This window comes from Triplophysa dalaica, chromosome 7, assembly GCF_015846415.1.
Source record: "Triplophysa dalaica isolate WHDGS20190420 chromosome 7, ASM1584641v1, whole genome shotgun sequence".
In the NCBI taxonomy this organism is placed as follows: Eukaryota; Metazoa; Chordata; class Actinopteri; order Cypriniformes; family Nemacheilidae; genus Triplophysa; species Triplophysa dalaica.
Genome location: NC_079548.1, coordinates 17602897 through 17621766, shown reverse-complemented (window position 1 = coordinate 17621766; position 18870 = coordinate 17602897). Strand labels below are relative to the sequence as shown.

The following is an 18870-nucleotide window of genomic DNA, read 5'->3' as shown; positions in this document are numbered from 1 at the left end:
CATTTATTTGTATTATCAGTACCAAGTTTATGAAACAGGAGATTATTTTTATTACAGAAATATAATCCAATAAAGTTATGTTCAAACCAGCTAAGTAATATGTTGAAAATTATAATATATTAAGATTGCAAGCTATTTGCAAATGTTTCATTAAACATACTTTCTTGGTTGCTTAATTAACTAGTCAGCTTACTTTAGCTTGAAATATAGTTAACTATAGGCTAAGCCTATTATGTTTATATTTATTTTCTCAATTTTCCTTTCTTCAGATTTCTTCTTTTTTCTTTTCTCTGCACCAGAAGGATAAGGCCTTTTTTGTGACATTATTGAGTTGAAATTCTTCAATCAACTTCAATAAGTAATCATCTAGCTGTGCATGTATCCTTCACTTTTACAGCAGCCCGTTAAATAATATTGGTTTGTGTTTTTATTTTTATTGAATAAAGCCAAAAAATATGTTTTGATCCTATCACAAAAAAATACCTATGTTTTGCGTTGTTGTTTTTTTGTTTAAAATGATAAAAACATAACACCAAAAGGTATTTTTTTGTGTTGCAAAAGTTGATGTTCATGAAGGGGGAAAATGCGAGTATTGACTGAGAAACGAAGGAAAACATTTGTAAACCTAAATCTGCTGTTGGAAGGAGACGAGCCAGAGGGCTTTCTAAAATGCTTACCAAGCTTTAACGTACCTAAACAACGACCAGGGAAGCCCACGTTTTAGTCAAGCCTTGTCATAAACATTAAATGCTGTTACAAGAACGAGTCCTTATTAAAAGAAAAAAGTAATAAAACACGTGACTATCTATGTCCTGCTCGGTCCTAGTAGACGACTTCTCCGTGGCGATAACGGCGTGCTGTTAAAAAAATAATTACAAATAATTTAAAAGTGAGGTGGACATGAACAGGATTTTGAAAAAGTTAAGGAAATTATGCCCATGGATATGGGAGATGATACAAAATCTTGAAGGCCCCCTTCACAATTATTTGTGTGGCCAAGTTGGCCCTAAGCAGCCGCTTTGTCTGCTTATGCCTTGGGCCTGGGGCCGGAGACAAACAACCTGATTATACAGTATGGTGAAGATTTGGATTTCCGCCTGATTTTGAACAACTAAACATTCATTTTAAAATATCAAATGTAAAACAAAGTGTATAAAAGAAAAGTTAAATTGCTTTGGTTTGTCAAGAAAAATAATAGAACTCACTAAATGCACATGCTTTTATAATCATTCTCAAAAAATGCCACTCTGGGCAATTTTTCTTCTAGCAGAAACAAATGTAAGCCTTTCCTCTCTCATTGAAATGATGCACACTTCTACTCAGCCCCCCTAAATATTCTGCGATTCTCCATAAACTGTACACGAGTTTGTTTGTTTGATCGCCTCAGTCATTTTAAATTTCATATGAAAAAAACGGCAGATTTAGGCTCCTCCCCTCCTTTCAGCGCATTCTTCAATCCGCAGTAGCAGAGCGAGGATCAGAGAACAAGACAAGGTTTGTGTTTTTGATTGGTGCGGTTCTTTGTCATAAATATAGTTTACAAAATGTCGTGGGGGAGTAATCGGATTCTTGTAAGTTTTCGCTGAGTTCACCCCTCATCACACCACAGCTGTTTTCTCCAGCAAAAATGAAGCATACATGAATGTATAGTCTACTTTATAAAAAAATCATGTTTTTGCTGTTTTCATTTAAAACTTAACTTTAAATATAAAACATGCTACAGTGCATGTGGCGTTAACTGACTCCAGCCTGATCTGTGTTGTTTATATTGCTAATATTCAAAGTAAGTTTAAAGTTATACGTTGTTTTCTGGTTACCTGTACATTTTCTGTTTGTACTTGAACAAAGAAAGAGGTTTGCACTAGAACTGCAAACAGTAAAAAGTTTTGTTTATACAGCAAATAGTTGTGTGTGATCAGGAAGACTCGTGTTTGGCTGGTTCAGTACTCAAATGTTATGCAATACAGTGGAATGCTGCAACAAGTATACCATTCTACCCTGTTGGTTAAAGTTTTTTTATTTTACTTTTTGTAACAAGGTTCAATATAACGGAAGGAAGGAGACAGGGCCGGCGTGGCTGAGCAGAATCTTTAACAATCTTTTAACACAAAGTAAAAGCAAATACTATTTAAATACGGCCTCCTGGCACTTGTATTCGATTACTAGTACTGCAGCGTTCTCTCTCTCGCTCCCTTGCTCGTGCTCTCTGTCAAACTCTCTCAACTCGTTCTCCCCTTGTGCTGGCTTTTATCCTCTTCTCTCCAATCACTGAAACAAGAGACAGGTATTTAAGACCAACCTACTTATTTCCCTCCGGTTTCCTGTATCTCTCTCCAGACTTCACTAAACCACGCCCCTCTCGACACATATCCCCATCGCCCGACACACACCTCCCTCCTGGAGAGAAAGTCAGCTACCACCATCTGGGTCCCCCCGGTCTGTTAAACCACCTGAAACTTAAAGGGTTGTAAAGCCAGATACCAACGGGTGATCTGCGTATTGGTATGCTTCATGTGGTGGAGCCATTGGAGGGGCGCGTGGTTTGAACAGAGTGGGAACTCCCTCCCCAGGAGATAATAGCGGAGGGTGAGAATGGCCCATCTGATCAGCAAGCATTCCTTCTCAATGATGCTGTACGTCGTTCCTCACCCTCTATCCCCTGGGATAGGGCCAGCCCCAGCCCTCTGTCCGACTCGTTCGTCTGTAAAAGAAAGGGGAGATCAAAATCAGGAGCATGCAGTAATGGGCCGCCACACAGAGCAGCCTTTACCTGGGTGAAAGCCTGGTGGCAGGATCTCGAAGGGGGAAAACCCCTCGTTCTAATGGCCCAACAAGATCCATACCAATTTGTTCGAAGGGGACCTGTACCAGAGGAAGAGGGCACATTGGTGCTTTTGGGGTGGACGGTGGGTTTACCAAATGGCATTCACAACAAGTGGCGCACCCTCTGCGCACATTCTCGTGAAAGCCTGGCCGAAAAAAAGGGTCGTTAGGCGATTTAGTGTTGCCCATGTAGCATTTCCCGGTGGCTCTTTGGGATGACCAATTGTGTTGTATCCTCCTTTGATTGAGTGTCTTGGTTCAGTCGATACAACCTGTCTTTTATATTGGCAAAATATGGATAGGTGAGTCGCCGTGCCGGTTGGAGAGGCTGCCCGTCTATCGTGCGGACCTGCTCAAATGCATTTTTGAGCTACTCATCTCGAGATTGATCGCACGATGAGAGATTCTTTCTCACAATCGCTCTCTGTTTCCTTGAACCCGCCGTCGATGGTCCTGCCTCGGCTTCTCCAAGCTGCGCCACCGCCCCCTTCTGCTCACGTTTGCTCCAAGACCAACACCCGCACATAAATGCCCCAATAATATACCAAAATCTGGCCAATTTTGTCCCAAGAACTAGCGGATGTCGGAGGTGCAAATTAACGGCTACCTCAGCTGCATGCGTTTTCCCCCTAAATTGTATCAACAGAGACACTGAAGGATAGCTCACTACCTCCCGTGCATACACCTAACCTTAACATTGCGGCTCGTAACAAATGCCGTAGAATAAATCATGCCTGTTAGGTAAAGGTTTGATTACAGCCTGAATCCACCAAGACCTGATAAGTAACCCCCTTTATACTCATAGGTTTTTGACTCCAGATATGTCAGGAGGTTCTGGACTGGCAGCTGTTGAGTCGAGATGGGCCTTCCCCCGACAACGACCTCGATGAAGGCCTCTGGGTCGTCTTGAAGCCCCATGTTGTGTAGCAGCATGGCTGGAGACGGGCCAGTGGCCGCTTGTGTTCCCACGGTATGCCCTTGTTGGGTTATCCAGTCCCGGAACAGCTTGAGGTTATCCGTTTGGGCCTTGAGGAGTGACTGGAACCTCTTGTCCTGCTCCTTTTGTAGGCCTCCTTTTGTTTGCTCCTCCTGACGGTGTTCCTGGTGCGTGGAGCCAGCCCCGCGAGCGTCTGGATGACGTCCGCAAACGGTGTACTTGGCGGTGTTTATGATCAACCTTAGACCTTAGCCAGTTCTCTCTCTCGCTTCACTAAACCTCGCCCCCCTCACCACACTAATATAGCCACAACGGGGGCTGAGCCCCCCCGTTAAATAAAAACCCTAGGATCACCCCTGAAATTATGTATATACAGTACATTAAACAGCTGAAACTTTTCTGATCAATCTGTTCTAGGCAGCAAAGAACTTTTTGCTTTCTTTTTTATTTCTACCTACAAAATATTGCAATAGATCGAAATGACAAATATGATCAAACACCACCTGTTTCCATTATAGGCCATTATGAATGAATTATCATAACCCGATGAGTCAATCTGGAAATAGCCCCCTATAAGACACCATTTTTTTCACAATGAAATGTTTACATCTGCTGTGAGTAATACCCGACCACAGCAGATATGCCACCATATTGTGTGTCTGATGAACTACAAATAACCAGAGATATATCCATTTCAGCATATGGTTGAACATCCGCATAATACATCACAATTATACCGATGCTGCGTCCAGCCCTCAGAGACCAATTAGAATATCTAGAGAACAATGTCAGACATCATTGGTATTTTGAGCAGATTATTCAGGGGTGAAACATTACTCGACTTTCATAATGGGACATGTAGTAAGGCTTCAATCTTGAGAGTAAATACTAAAGTTCCTAAGGAGCAATAAAGTAAAATGAAATGAGACAAATGTTGACAGTGAGAGTTCATCCTTTAACTACTCTGTGAAGGCTTCGTTTGTGCAAAATAGTCCAAACAGATCTAAAAAATGTACATATAAGAAATCCGATATGCCCTGCCTGAATATGTCTTGGTTTTATGCCAAAACGGAGGTGTGTAAAGGCTTCCCATCAGCCCCCATCCGTAAAAATCTATTCAGAAATGTAGCAAATTGTACATTTTATATGTTTATTTTTGGTCGGAGTGATATCTGGCTATTTGGAGGACCAACAGTTCAACCTTTTCTATCTCCCCTTCTCACTAGGGGGAAACAAACAAAATGTTTTTGTTTTCCAACCTCCAGGCCTAAAGGAGACAGACTCGCTCAGATGTGAAATCACTTTTACAGAGACCCCCTCTGTGGTTCTCTCCGCCTCCTATCGCACAGCATAAAAAAGCACACTGTCTTTCATTATAATTCTCTTCATGGCATATGTGCATATGATCCCACGAGTGCCGGGGATAGATATCTCTCTGAATGACAACACAATACTACAATGCCTCTCTTTCTTATCCAAATTAAAGTCATATTTAATATGCGGTCAAAATAATTTGCGCTACGCTTCATCACTGTCAAAGACAAACAGCTTCTTTTAGCTTCTCATACTGAGCCACTGGGACAAGGTTGGCTAAAACCATATGTTAATAGGGCCACACACATATCTGGACTCTTGCATCTGTACATACCACATCTGAGTATAAAAGGATTTTCTGAAATGCTCAAGAGATGAGCCTCTTTTCCGTCTTAAAATGACCTTAAAATCAGCATCAGGGGCCACTACAGAACAAGCCATCAGTCCTCGCCGAAGGCATCTTTTCATTCAGACACCCCCATCAATCCCTTGACACTTGCACATACTTTGCGGCTTCAAAGCCTCAATCCTTCTGTGATTATTCTCAGTGCATTTGGTTCTCATTGCCAAGAATTCAAAGTTCAGACATTCGCTTTCTGCTCTTATTAAAGGCCCCCAAATGTAGTCCTTTTACAATATGTTATATAAATCTTAGGATTCCACACAATGTGTCTATGAAGGCTCAGCTCAAGAAAAAACACAGATCTTGTAATATACTTTGCCCTACATGACCATTTTTGCCTGTTAGGAAAATCACACTTTTGCGGTGTGTTTCTCTTTAAATGCAAATGAGCTGCTGTTCTCCGCCCCCTTTCCAGCATAAAGCGCAGGGCTGTGTGAGGCGGTGCTTCCTACAACAAAACCGAAGAGAATGGTCACTAAGAGAATGAGAAACACTGTCTCATCTTTAAAAAACAAACACATTGTTTTGTATAAGTGAGAGTACATAAGACAAACACATTTTTTGTTTGAAAACTTAGGACGCTGTCTTCAGGGTGAATGTACTTCGCGTTGTGTCTTTACAACATGCACATTGTGTTATTTGTGATTCGTGACACGGGACAAACCCATCATATTTATAATACTGAAAACATGCTCCTTTTGAGTGAATACACTTTGCGTTATGTCTTTACAAGGTGCACATTGTTTATTCGTGACACGGGACAAACGCATCATATCTATCAAACTGAAAACATGAAGCATTATGAATCCAGCATTTACTAACATTCATTTGTGAAGCATCCCGGTGTAAAGTGACTTCACCTGATGTCTTCTGCATATTCCATTGAGAAATAAAACAAAACCGCAGCATCTTCAGAGGCTCGATGTCGGGGGTAAATGAAGACTTATGTTCAGTCTTGCGTCCAACAACAAAACATCTTTTTTGTTTACAAAACATTCTTTTAGCTTATTGTAGCTTGTAGCTGTAAGGTGTCCAGCATGAAAACAATGGCAGACAGTTTAGAACTCCATGAGGGGAGACCATCAGCAGTCATAGTGAGGGCTCCATCAACGTGAAAGTGAAAAGTGAAAGTGACTAATTTGTCAGTTATGGTGACCCATATCCGAGATATACCTCTGCTTTTAACCCATCCAGAGAGTAGTGAACACACGCACAGCAAGTGGTGAACACACATACACCCAGAGCAGTGGGCAGCTATCGCTGCAGCGCCCGGGGAGCAAGTAGGGGTTAGGTGCCTTGCTCAAGGACACCTCAATCGTTACCCGCCTGACCAGAGGATCGAACCGGCAACCTTCTGGTCACGAGTCCAACCCTCTAACCATTAGGCCACGACTGCCCCCACAACAACGTGACGTCAGGTTATTGAGAGAAGGTCAACAGCTCATTCAAAAGGACAGTTGAGGTTTATTGGGGATTTAAAATAAATGAATGGGTGAATTTTTATCATTCTAGGGTGGTTCTGTACACACACTTCTGACACACAGATATGTTAAAACAACATTTAAAAGTGCATTTTCTGGATTAGGGGGGCTTTAAGCTAATGTTGTTGCTGGCTGCGTTGACACACCTGGTATTCATATTAATTTATTAAAAGTTTAATATTCTCATTGTTTATTTAAACAAGAAAAATCTGGTTATCTTTAACCCGAAGTATCAAAAATAACAGTGAAATTTAGATTTAAAACTAAAAACAGCGTTTGTAAAAAACACTGAAAACCACACAAAAGGAATTTTAAAAGCCTCATTCAAGACCCTTCAATATATTTCTGATATTTTCTGCGGTGGAGTAAATTCAGGAGCTATCTGATCTGAGGTGAAATCTGGACAGATTCAGTTTGTGCTGGTGATTCATAAATGCCTTGGAGATGCCAGAATGATGTCGGTCACAATTACTGCTAAATTCAGCAACAATGGCACTTTTGTAGCACATTTCATTATTCGTTCATTATAAACAAAACTCGTAATACAAACGGCGATGGCATTGTTTTGAACATGGTGCTGTTACTGATAAAGTGTAGCAATTTGGGGTGCTTTGTTATAATGTATGAAATCTCAGGCTACACTGCAATACATAAAAACTAAAAGCAGTCATTTTCGCAAAATGCAAATGAAGTGAAAGCTGTTTTAGTGTCATTCAAATAAACAGTAAACTGATAATTATAGACCAAAATGAAAATGAAACAAAATGAAAAAAACATTATAAAACAATACGAAATAAAAACTAATGAATGTACAGAGTTAAATGTATTTGCAATTAAAATTAACTAACTAAGACAATCAGATTCAAAGTAACATTGTATATTAACATTTTTGTGTTATGTAATATTATAAGATTATGCCTTTTTAACACTTTGTTTTTAAGACATTGTGTGTTGATTTTGTATTAAATAAGTCGGACAACAGAAGTTTGAGTTTAAAATGTGTTCTCTTAAAGGGATAGTTTACCCCAAAATGCTGTCATTATTTACTCACCCTCTTGTCATTTCAAACCTGTATGACTTTATTTCTTCTGCAGAACACAAAAGAAGATATTTTGAAGAACGTTGCTAACTGGCCACCATTGACTTAGTTTTGTGTCCAAACAATAGAAGTGAGTGCCGCTGTTCAACATTCTTAAAAATATCTTCTTTTGTGTTCTGCAGAAGACAGAAAGTGAATTATCCCTTTAACTAGACACAGAGATGTGTTGTATTTAAAACAACAGTTTTTAGAGAGTATTTTTCAAATGAGAGAGGCACTGAGAATCATTAAAACCGAAGATGAAGATGAGTCATATATAATATAATTGTTTATCATTTCTGATTCCATCCACCTGTGAATGGTTTTGGTCTTAGTACAGCAAAGCATTATTTTGTAGTGTTACTCAGCTGTCCTGAGGGTAACAAAATTAGTGTCGTTCCTGTGTTTTGATGTTGCCAATATAAACAGACATTCTGTATATTTCAAAATAGCCTCATGCAGCTCTACATCTTTGGAATGAACAGTGAAATCAATATAGCCCGACTGCAAGTGTGTTTCTTCTACGTTGTTTGGGTTTGTCTGGCTCCTTTTGGGAACAAATAGACTGACACACACCGACATCACAAAGGCCTTGTCAGTTCAGTCCAAACAAATGTCTCCTTCGTAGTGTCCTTTCGTTCCTAGTTTGCTTCATTCTTCTTGTGCTTCGTGTTCTTTTATTTGTAGACCAAAGGCGTGTTTATACTGGGGATGATGAATAGAACAGAAAACTGTAGAGAAAAAGATCCAAGGCTGCTATTATATAAAAGAAAATGTGTAAAATATTGGTCATTTTATAGACTACTCTGTTAAAAAATTTAGGTTTGCATTTACCCGAGAAGTTCCAGATGGTAGGAACAATTGAAAGGTCAGGCTGCCGAAGATAATGAGATTATTTTTAAATCATTCTAAATTCTGTGACTTATGTTTACCTGTCAGGAAAAAAAAAACTTCAGTGCTTTTATATAGGTACTGTGACTCATAAAGAAACGTTGGCCTTCATAAACCATTTAGTTTTATCACGCATAAATGTATAGTTCACCCCCCCAAAAAAATCAGTTATCATTGATTCACCATCATGTTGTTTATACCTGTATATATATGTCAATGGGGTAAAATGTTGTTTTGGTACACTGTCATAACATTTTTTAAACCAAAATGCACTCTTTAGGTGCAGCAAATGTGTATTTTTTTAAGATTACTGCCCCCGTGATTTACCCAACGTTGGTAAATTTTTTGACCATTCTACCTAAAAATGTACCGGTGTTCTTAAAAATCTTCTTTTGTGGCATACAGGTTTGGAACGACATGAGGTTGAGTAAACAGTTAAATAATGTTTATTTTCGGGTGAACTATCCCTTTATGGGACAAATCTGTCCAATTGGATAACATGTCATTAGCATTTCTATCGATAAATGGAATGAGTTGTCTAAAATGCACACATCCTCACTGGCCTTGTGAAGAAGGTTGTTTTTCAGTATCTGAAGAGGGGATGCTCAATGGCATTTTGCATTTCAAAAGACACAGGTCTCTAAAAAGACAGTTTTTTTCGTGAATCAGCTGTTGGAGAATCAAAGTGGACCACGACAAGGCTGTTTTTCTGCCCACGTTCCCAAGTGTAGCTTCCTTCAGCTGTCAGCAGCTGAGCAGCGGCGATCAATCATCTCTGAGTGGAGGGAGTGAGACGCAAGGGGCACAGTGGTGGTCATGGTCAGTGTGTGTGTGATATCCTCCTTTGGACCATATGGGGTCCAAATCTCCTGTGGGCAACGTCCCCTTTATGGCTCACTCTGTTATGCTTACATCACATGTAAGTCAGGGCCTTGTCAAAACTATAGATGAAGAGAGCATTAATAGCTGTTATGTGATGTCTTTTTTATGTGTTAAATACATTCAACATGTAGTAAAACCTTGCTTTTTTGTATTCAGCACAAGATCTCCACTGCCTGTGCTTCATTTATTATGAAAAATGCACTTGTGGTGTGCAATGGTGATGCAGGGTTCCCAGTTGGTGCTGCTTCTGGTCCCCGAAACCTTGCTGATGTAAATGGGTGTGTTAGTGGTTTGGGTATAGGGAGGGATGGATCGGTTGGCGCTTTTAGTGACGGTGTAGATGGACCACAGTTTGGGTTAAAGGTAGCATACGCCAGGGCAGCTGCAAAATCTGCCCTGCCAAGGACACAGTGCTTCCAAAGCCTGCTCTGTGCCATTAAATGGGTCATTGAACAGCTAAATGGAGTCATTATGATGAGTAACTAAAAGAATAGGACAGAAATCCATGAAGCTTGCCTCTGCTAAACTCTGGGTTCCGCTGCTTTGGGGCTTTCACAGGCTTGCGCTGTATGGCAGCTGTCTATAGCCCTTTGACTATCACTTCTTTCACCGGAATGCAAATGACTTTCTGGTCAGATCATGAGACCAGATCATTAACAACTCCCTGCTTCACCGAAATACACAGTACTTACTGCAGAATTTACATGGAAACTATTTTGTGTCGTGTTCAGTTATTGGAATTATTAATTAATCTTGTAGTGTCAGCTTTAGACACAGTCTTCACACAATTTGTTTGCACATCGTCTGATATAGTAGCAAACTGGTGATGGCCAAAGGCCCATTTACATCATGGCCTTAAAATTGTACGTTTTAATTAGATGGCTTTTTTTACAGAACAATTTACAGAATAACGGCACGTTTTTTTTTGTCTGCCTTTGTCATTATTTAAATTATTTTGCTGCGGCAGAATTTTATTATGTTGTAATCAATACTAATAAACAGAGTACAGTGGTTGCTCTACTGTACTCTATATATCAGTCAGACGGTGCTTTCGGGGGAGCACAAAACGTTTTGCCTCAGGTCACCACTGCATTTCGAAAATGCTGTCTTGAAGCAATATACATGTGAACGCGTTGCATATTGTTTATTCACTGTTTGCTAAGCATGTCAGTTACTGAAGCTAAAAATCAAGAAATATGACGCGATCACAGCTTCCGTTTTAAATTCATTCAGCTTTCAGCAGCATATCGTGTTACTCACAAGCAAATTACCCTCCTCCATCCCTAACTCCACTTCAAATTTTTTATCAGGACTCGACTTTCTCATATTCCTCTTCATAATTCTCAATTACATTTTAATTATGTGTTAAACTTTAACATCATTGAGAACTTATGTCATCAGTTAGTTCTCTCATCGCTGTTTTTCTGCTCTTTTTCATGCTGAGTGCATGGATGGGCAGGTAGTTTTGCCCAGAACAGAACCATACTGCCAATCTATAGTGTATGCCAATTGTCAATCATTTTTGACAAAAGTGATCCAGACCGAACTTATTTTATGTAAACTTATTTAAAAAAAAACAATTACTTACAAACAGCCAATGCAGTTGCTCAACCCTAATGAGAAGATTTGAGTCAACATGTCGCCCAATAATGATAAAAAGTGCTAATGATAAAGCACAGTTAAAATGTGACTGTCTGACAAAATATATGTGGTGTGTTTGTTATTTTGATACAAAAGACAAGCAGATGGTCATTAATATCTATTTATCTTCATTTGCTGTCACGTTATGTCATTCAGACGGATTGCACAGTATTCATTTCTGTCTTATCAGTAAAAAGTGCTCAATTAATTGGTCTAACTTGCTTATCATTGACAGATCTGTCTCTTGAAACCTAAAACACTTATGGAGATCAATGGACAGAGTTTAAGTTTATACGGTGCAGCAGCTGTTACGTGACAGGAGACGTGTGCGGGGCCACCCATCTCTGATATGGCTAATTTAATCCTCTGTCGCCTAACCGTAAAGAATTAACGTTGTGGCACATGCAGATATTTTCCATCTGAGTGGGAGCATTGTACATGTGCTGTCAGGCAAATCAACTGATAACGTCCCACTCGAACTGCTGCCATTGGTGGCTTTGAACAAGTCATTTAACCTCATGCTCCCAACTAGGGACCCATAGTTTTTCCAAGGCTTCACCCACACCCGGTCTGACTCTGAATGAATGTAATTGTATGTGCTCAGGCTTATCATACCAAGACAATGTTCTTGTTCTGTTGAAACATTGGGGGAGAATAGTGGACAACCTAACACACTTCGGTCGTGGCTAAATCATTCAAAAAGTATTTCAGTTTGACCTTGTATGACGGCTGTGACTACATGAAAGCAATTTTTACCAGAAATAACAGACAGTTCTGAATGGATCTTGAAAGAGAAAGATGTTTTTTATGGTGTAGCAATAGCAAACGATACCATAACCAGCTTAACATTGATTGACCCATTCCTTTAAGCATAGAAGTATACAATTTGTGCTTTTATTTCTTTACATTGCTGTATTAGCTGAACATTCATTAGCACTCTCAGCTGATATGCATGGAGCTCACTGAAAAAAGACGTACTGAATTAATGGAGTGTTAATAATCGGTAACTCATTAGTGTCATCTTATTTGCATAGCATATCATTGCATCTTCTGAGCAGTGAATATTAATTTTGAAATCACATAAAGCAATGCAAGATATAAATAGAGAAATGATCTTGGGATAAACCACGCATCATGAAAAACGATAATTTTATCATCGCTGGAGATGCTGTGTAATATAAGGCTTTCTATGTCTGCTTAATTGTTGATAATTCATTTTTCTCACACTGTTTAGGAGGATTGGAAATGGCTTGTAATATCACATTTTGTGTTAAAAAATATATATATTTTGAAACCAAAAAGCGTAATAATATTCGCAATCTTTAAAACTCAAATGTGTACATTTTGCCTATATGTCTCTAATTGAGTGTTTTTTTCCCCACAGAGACAGGCCAGATACTGATGGTGGATCTCAGACATGTGTGTGATCACTGGACATTTTGACCCGATCAGTCGGGGTAAGTCATATTTGAATGGCTCTATGACCTGAATAGTACGGATGTTAAAAAGCTCTGTGAATAGTGTGATGAAAGATGGCTCTAAAGCCCCAGTGTTCTTCTCTCTGATTGGATCTTTTCATTTTTTCAATCATATGCTTCACATTCAGACATCTCTCAGACACCTTTAAAAGCTTTCAGACGTTTAAATGTATACTGATGCTTGACGTGCACCGATATGATAAAACTGTGATAACAGATCATTTTAGTTTAACAGATACTTGTTACAAGTGATGTCAAAAATGGAACAACTTATTTTGCATATTAATAAGATAATTATAATTGAATAAACCAGAATCTCACTGAACACAATTTTCATAATAAAATAATTCAAATTAAGATCATTCAAAGATGTTACAATATTGTGGCAAGTATTGAAGACACTACAAAAGATTTTTGAAGGTCATTATATTTCCTTTGAATTTATCTGGGATTTTCTTATGAGTTGTTAACGCAACACATTTAATGAGTGTGTTTTTCAAAAGCTGGTCTGTCTGCAGATGTTTTTGACATCTCTAGATTGTTACGATGCGTCTATCTGTTGTTTTAGCATCCTGTAATAAGAAGCCAATTTTTTGCATCTGCGTATATTAAGGACCACTACATTCTGTTCAATTCTGTAGATGTTATTAAATGCAAGAACTTGTTCTGTATGACCTGTTCTTTTCCCATTCTGTGTTGTCTGCAATTGGCACAGCCAGTGTAGTTCGGCAGCATTTGTTATCGAAGCAGTCGGGGTTGGGCTGACTCCTTATTTCACATAACTGTCATTGCATTTAGATGAAACATGAATTATACAAGTTTGAATTGCTATGATTGTACCATAGTTCACTATAATTCACTATATTAGCCATAATGTGCAGCCTCTGCACACAATCGCAATCTTCTTCTTGTAGTATTTGGTGGCCGCTTGCAGAAAGGGAGTGTTGAGGCTGTACAGTATGGCTAATATTATAAAAAATGAGTCAAAAAGTGACTTCACTTTCACTTCACGAAACGTCAACATGTCACCAGGAGCCACTTTTTGGAATTATGTGCTTTAGGAACTCTTAGAACGGTGGACCCCATAGACTCCCATTATATGAAGCAGAGAGGGCTGCGGATTTACCAAACAATCTTCTTTATGGTTCTACTAAAGCAAAAATGTCACCTACATCTCCGATGGCCTGAGGGTGAGTAAATAAACAGCAAATTGGAGTTTTTGGCTGAACCATCCCTTTAAGTTGAACACGTCTGTTACTGAAGTCATTGATTAGCCTCTTCTGGTATCAGAGTCGGGGCTGAACTCGACAGTAAAGTGGATCTCGCAGGACAGAGTTGAGAACCACTGGTTTAGGTGATGATTATGATGATGACTTCTTTCTTACATGCTTAAAAACAGACACTTTATGTATAAAGAATAAATATGAATATATACACAAATGTGCAGTCTAATAAAGCTGTGTATGACAGACGGATCTCTTGAGGTCAGATTTGGAGATGTAGTCTTCACTTAGCATGCCCTGGTGTGGCTCTTTCTTGTCCAGCAGCGCATACTTTATTTACTTTAAACGGATGTAGTACAGACACTTTGTGGCATCATTTGAATGTCGAATTAGCAGCTAACAGCTTTAACACTACACAACACTACTACTGTAATCTTACACTTTGCATTACGCAGTGATTTAAATAAAGAAATAGGCTTTGCCAGAATGCGCTTTCGTACTGAGCTCGCCGAGGTAGAGAGAAGGAAAGAGATTGCATTTAGAACTATATTTCAGTCTATACACTTTACAGTTAATACACAGGTCAGAAGCATCAGAACAGTTTGCCACGTTCCACAGGGATCACAGATCAACCTGTGACCAGTCTGCTCAAACGCCGACACACACGCGTCTCTATCAGAATATTATCAATTTGCGATTTTGAGCATAAATAACGCCCTCCAAAAACCTAATCTAAAATTGTTAGTACATAACATTAGTACCCAAGTCGTGACTGTATGGTCAGTTGGGGTGGCAACTGAGGTGGCAAAGCTCATTTTGTGCCACCCAGTGCCACCCCTGTGGACACGCCACTGAATGCAAGCAATTCAGAGATGATGTGGAATCATATGAAAATAGATGCTAGTAAATTTAAATTAGTAAATGCTTTTGGTGTACTGAAAAAAACACAGAACGCTGCAGTCTAACCATTATATATACTGTATTGCTGATTATCAGTATAAACTGATAAACTGTAGCTTTAAACTCAGTCTTACAGTTACAGCCAGTAATGCACCATAATGTATATACTCTGGCTTTGCTTTACTCAGGGAAAAAGCAATCCCATTAAACTGCATTTCCTTATTTATTATTTTAGCTGTAACAAATTGGCAAAATAAGGTCTGCTCCAGACCTGCCACTGGCTTCTGTGATTATCTTGTCACTGATGTGCCTGAATCCACTGCTGTCACATTAGAGCTTATTTTATTCAGCTGATGACAAATTACGGTTGTGTATTGTTTGCTTTATTTACCATGCAAAAACCACAACAACTTTGAGGGAAGCTTTTTAATGGCCATATGGTAACTATGGTAACTGAGATTAGTTTTACCCCACTCAATGATTAATAGACAATCTGAAACAGTACTGCATGTGAACCCTGTTGTCGACTGTCTTATTTTGACCAATTAAAGAACAATTGATGATCATCATGTCTTTATACAAGCCCTCATTTAGATTCAGAGACAACAGGTTGAGGCTTCAAAAAGTATTGTAATTCAATTTGATTTAATTAGATTTTATGTATAATGCGTTTTTCACAATGTGCATTGTTCCTATGCAGCTTTACAGGAGAAAATAAGAAAACCACAGAAAAGGTAAAGCACAGCACATGGTGTTTATAGAACAAGCAAGATATTTCTAATAAATAATACAAAATATCTAATAATATCAGTCTCCCGGTAGGCAAGTCAACACGGCCATGTGGCGAGGAACCCAAACTCCAATGATAAATAAATGGAGAAAAAAAACTAGGTCCCCTCTGACATGTCACAGCTACATTCAGAAAAAGATACTCAGTAAATGCTCATGAAAAATAGGGAGAGCTTGTTAGATGTGATTTACAAAAATGTATTTGTTTAAACTGTTCTGGTCAAATTTTGTCTTATTATTTTATCCTTATAAGACAATTGAGGAACGTTATAAGCAGGGAAAATAGTCATGGCATAAAGTAACTGAGTGCAGCTATAACTTCAAACTGCTATCATGTGATGTAAGTTTAGCATTAAATATTAAGTTTTGTAAATTCAGCATTAATGTGACAAATAGTCCGTCTTTGCTCTTGGTTGGAGATGGAATTGCCTGAAAAAGGAGCTGGGATGGTCAGTCAGTCCACAGGCTCCCTGTTCATCTGGACCTGGCATAATCTCTAGTTAGTTAATCTCTGACAGGGAGGATGACAGATAATTGTGCAAGCGATCTAGAAGTATGTTATGGTCTAAAGTATCGAACACAGCCCTAAGGTCAAGCAGGACTAGGAGTGAGATGTTCCCTTTATCTGATGCTATAATCAGGTTGTTTGTCATTTTTACGAACGCAGTTTCAGTGCTATAATGCAGTCTATAGCTTGACTAGTTTTTCTAGTATTTAAGGCAGGTAAGGGAGATTTGAAGTCGGTCTAAAGCTTCCTAGTTCACTGGGGTCTGAGCTTAGTTTCTTGATAAGGGGCTTAATGATGGCCAGTTTAAAGGGTCCTGGGACAAGGCTTGATTAATTGACGAGTTGATAATGTTATAAATGGGCTCAATTGCAACAGGTAGGAACTATTTTAATAATTTGGTTGGCATGGGGTCTAATAAGCGAGTTGTAGGTTTGGATGTTTCAATACGTTTAATTCAATCTTCCTGTTTTATATGTGAGAAACACTGTAGCTTTTCTTTTGCGGCGATGGTTGAAACTAATTCATAGGCCAGACTTGGAGGTTGAGTTTTTCCTCTTTTGTCTCTTATTTTTATGATTTTTTTAGGAATTAATTTCTACCAATGTGCGGCTGAATATCCAGATCAGGTGATGTCTGTTTATTTGTTAATTTAGCAACTGTACTAACTAACAACCTTGGATTGTTTTTGTTAGTTTCTATGAGTTTTCGGAGGTGCTCAGCCTTTTCAGCTTTTAGTGCCTTTATATAACAGTTTGCACTCTCTTTCCACGCAATTTCAAAGACTTCTAATTGGGTTTGTTTCCATTTGCGCTCCAGTTTACGTGTTTCTCTTTTAAGGGAGCGAGTGTCATGATTCTGCGTCCTCGGTCATGATTTTCTAGTCTAGTGGCATGATCATAGCAGATCCCTCGTGTTTAGTGTAGAGAGAGACATGACATTGTTTGTTTCGACCTGCCATGCTCTCTCTCTGGTCTTGTCATTGGCCCCGCCCTCTCGTTCCTCGTTGAGCTTTCCACCTGTATCTCATTACCCACACCTGCCCATTATTATTACCCCTTGTTAGTCTCCCTACTTAATGCCCTTGTGTTTGCTGTCCTGTGTGAGTTCGTTTTGGTTACCTGCTACTCTGTCTTGCTCAAGTTACATACCTGGTTGGATTCTTGCCATTTTTGGATGTCGTGTTATAGTTTAGTCTTGTCAATATCTTTTGATAAGTCCAGTTTTTCCTCTTTTCTTGTTTTGACCCATAGTAGGAAGTCTTTTGTTTCATATCTATATTTTATTACGTTCCTGTCTTTTTCCCCATCTTGTTTTTTTTTTAAAAATAAATCTGTTCTTTGTTAAAAAAACCTTCATTGCTGCCTGCACTTGGGTTCTTCCCTGACATTCCTAACAGCGAGTGGTGCTATTGTAGCATGGTGCTATGTTTTTCCCATTCATCATTTTTGACTTCATACTTGCGACAGATTCTAACGTGTGAGAGAAAATAGTGCCCAGGTTGCGTGTCATGTCATCGAGCGATTCTGTATTTATTGGTATGGTTCTCAAAGGAGTCAGATCTGGCAAGTTATTTGCGAAACTATCTTTAGTAGTCGAGGTAATTATTCTACCCTGTCGATACGAGCTATACGACTGATTTCTGGAGTTCGCAGTCTACAGTACATGTTATAAGATGGTGATAGGTGATGTTGTCGCTTTGAGGTATAATATCTATATTAGTTAGCTTGGATCCGTGAGATGATCAAATCAATGAGTGGGTCTATTGATGTGTTGTGTTACTCCTTAAGAGTGTATTAGCTCTGTAAATGCCACTTCTAATGCATCATTGGCATTATCTACGTGGATATTAAAATCTGTAAGAGAAAGCAATGTTTTTTTACTTTTGTTTGAAAAAATTCAGCGCAAGCACTTCAAATGATTTAAATGTATACCCTGTTCTCTGAGTTACATTAAGAAAATCTCTAAACATTGTTGCGACACCACCATCTCGACAAACTGGTCGTGGCTCATGCATATAACAGTAGCTTGGTGGGGTAGACTCATTTAGACCGAGATAATCATTTGGTTTTTAGCCAGGTTTTGGTAAGGCAGAGTAGAAAACTGAGAGTGAGAGTCTATGATATCCCAAAGCCACATACTGTAGAGGACAATAAAGGATGAACACTCTCAGATCTATTTTCCTTCATGTTTTAATCGTCTTTGTCAGTTACACTTTAACTATCATCTCAGTGAAGATCTACAGCTGACAGCCTCTGCCCCATCTACAGATCGATGACATGCACATTCTCAGATACCATTATGACAACTCAATTTAAGTAAGAACCAGCCAATCCTTTGATGTGTCCTTATAAATCACATTAAGTGCCAAATGTGAGAGCGCTTTAATATTTGATCATAGTGAAAGGCCCAGGGAGTTTCATTGCTTGGTTCTTTAGGATATTCTTTTGGACACTGTAAACTTGCAGCGTTTTGCCAGCAACAGCCATGTGTGTGCACTGCATGGCTGAATCCGTCTGTCGAGT

The 18870-nt window shown here is 39.0% G+C and overlaps 1 protein-coding gene across 2 annotated transcripts in view; it reads left to right on the top strand.

Moving 5' to 3' along the window:
* elfn1a (extracellular leucine-rich repeat and fibronectin type III domain containing 1a) overlaps nucleotides 1-18870 on the top strand; it is a 94725-nt gene that overhangs the window by 42541 nt on the left and 33314 nt on the right. Inside the window, exon 2 of one of the 2 annotated variants that reach the window (XM_056753919.1) lies at nucleotides 12835-12907. The gene's annotated coding sequence lies outside the window, so the exon portion shown is untranslated. Of the gene's footprint in view, nucleotides 1-12834; nucleotides 12908-14086; nucleotides 14119-18870 lie in introns of those variants that run through there. The other variant, XM_056753921.1, reaches the window with a different exon arrangement.